We start from the raw sequence: 2718 nt of genomic DNA on the forward strand, positions 1-2718 counted from the left end.
CCCCTTTGTCCCCCTTACCTCTGCGTCCTCCTCCTCATATTCTCTCTCTCTTTCTCTCTCTGTCTCTTTGTCTCTCTGTCTCTTTTCAGTTTTTCTCAGGGTTTCTCTATGTAGTCCTGGTTGTCCTGGAACTCACTTTGTAAACAAAGCTGGCCTAGTACTCGGAGATCCTCCTGCCTTTGCCTCCTGAGTGCTGGGATTCAAAGCATGCACCACCACTGCCCAGCCAAATGTTCTTAATAAATCTCCAGAATAAATAATTACCAGTTTGGACCCTGAATTGAATCCTACTGACTATCTGCCATTCATCGACGTGTGACCATAAGCACTCAGAAGATGAGCTCCAGTCAGCAACTCTGGAGCATATGCACAGTCATGGAGACCCTAGGTGTGAAGATGCTACATACACACCAAGAATGGAACTGTTTCTAGCACAGAGTGATCTCTGTACAGGTCACCTGCTGGTTTTCTCATGCAGTGGCCTGGGAGACAGAATGCAGCTCTGTGAATGACTGATCAGCTCCTTCCCTGCATGAAACAGAAAAGAAAAAAATTACCCGAAAATCTAGAATGATGGAGACAAGTTCACTTTCCAGAGAGTTTGAAATCTTGGTCTTTCTCTGAACTCTGGTAAGTGACTCTGCCTCCAACCTATGAATTTAATCTCCAGCCATGAGATCCAGTATGGTCTGAGTTCAGGGTGAGCATACTCCTTTTTTTCCCCTCTTTTGACAGGTAAAATCAGGGTAGTAAACAAAACTACAATTACAATAGACTTAGGGCCATCTCATTCTAAGGTCATAAGTAAATGAAAAGTGTTCACCCAGTGTTGAGGGATGGGCTCCACAAGAGTCTTAAGTCTCCATTGCCTTCAAGGTGTAGGGGACTTGGCCAGACTTCAGGGATGTAGGAAATTCAGTGGGCATTTTATGTAGAGCTCATCATTTCCTTTAATGACGATTAAATACACACAAAGTATATAATATTGTAAAAAGTTTCCCAAATAAACATTAATGAATTATCAACTGAAAATCAAGGGTGTGAGATGAAATAACTTTATAGCTTTTCAGAACATATTGCACTGTAATACAGTATACTGACAAGAAGCAAAAATGTTTTCAATGATCTAAGTATTTGTTCTTATATCCACAGATGAGTGTAACCCCCACTTCTCAAAAACAAAATTTCTCTTTGCAGCAGAATGAGATCAGTACAGAAAACCACAGCTGATCAAGATGTAGAGTTGTGGATCCTAGTCTTGGTGGACCCATCTACCAAAGAACTCCTGTAAGCAAGGCTCAGAGAACATTGCTTCTGAAGATGGCATGGAGAGATTGAAAGCAGGGGTTAGGGAATTCACTGTGAGATTGTGTCTCTCAGTAGAGTTAAGGAGCTACAGCAATAACCTTACCCACATGAGTGCCTAAACACAAGCTAAACATGGACAACAACACTTAGACATGCCAAGTTACAGGAAAACCACTGCTCAGCCCTTCTCAAAGAACTACAGGAAACTAAGGAATGCCAAGAGCAGGAGCAACAGTCTTCTCCAGGGAAGAGCACACCAACTGGTAGTCCAAAATGAAATTATCAGCCCTGAAAACATGCAAACACGTCACATTATACAGACTGAGCAGGTCACAGTTATGCATCTGAGACTACATATGTATATAATAACAATTAAAGAAAAGAGGCCGTGAACATGAAGGACAGCACAGGGAAGATTTTTGGATGTGTTTTGAGAGAGGAATGGGAAAGGACATATTATATATTTACATAATAAGCTTAAAAATCAATGAAATACTTATAAAATGAGGGAATAAGGAAAATGTTAAAATTCATAATTGCTTGATAAGAATGAATAATTCAGAGCTGAAATGGATACTTGATAAAAACAATAATTTGAGTTTCCTCACATAAAAATTCTATAACAGCAACACAAAAAGCTAGTTCTTCAAAAGATTGGTGGCAACTAGGCCCAGAGAGTCATGATTAAGCTCTTCAGATTTTTCTTTCTGTGAATCTGTGGAGTTCCTCATAATGCCCTTGCTCCTCCCTGACCTCAGTCTCAATGAAGAGAAGTCAGCGGTGATGACAAGGAAGGAACAGGAAAGAAAAGGAAGAGGAGGAGGAAATTCAGTTCCATCAAGAGGTGACATAAAATAACAGTTTAAGGCACACAGCCAATATGGTTGTGTCTGTGCCATGATAACCCCAGAAAAATAAACAGTAATCAAGCCTTCAGGACAAAGAGTAGCTGTGCACACTGGTGCTCAACCTGAACATCAGCTTGTGACCTGTGTGCACCCATAATGGTAGCCATGGGTTTAATACACACATTTCGTGGAGGAGAAAGTACACATTGGTAAGATTTCAAAAGTTTAAAAAACTTGAAATGTATGCATTCACTAACAGCTACTAACAAAATAATCCTAATATATGTTTATCTCTTACCATTTTTATGAAAGGAAAGGTTTTTATGTTCCAATGAATACAAAAACACATAAATACATACACACACAAACATGAGAGAATGAGAGGAGAAGAGAGAGGGGAAGACGGAGGAGGAGAGGGAGAAGGAAAGGGTGAGGAATTGAGTCTTACAAAGATATCACATTGTCAACCCAGGGAGAGGGTTGTCAACCTCTGTAGAGTTCGGTGCAGGCTGTGCTATTTTTAGGGTGACTTCAGTAACTACAGCCCTGAAAAACATAAATC

The sequence above is a fragment of the Meriones unguiculatus genome, chromosome 5 (genome assembly GCF_030254825.1).
Source record: "Meriones unguiculatus strain TT.TT164.6M chromosome 5, Bangor_MerUng_6.1, whole genome shotgun sequence".
In the NCBI taxonomy this organism is placed as follows: Eukaryota; Metazoa; Chordata; class Mammalia; order Rodentia; family Muridae; genus Meriones; species Meriones unguiculatus.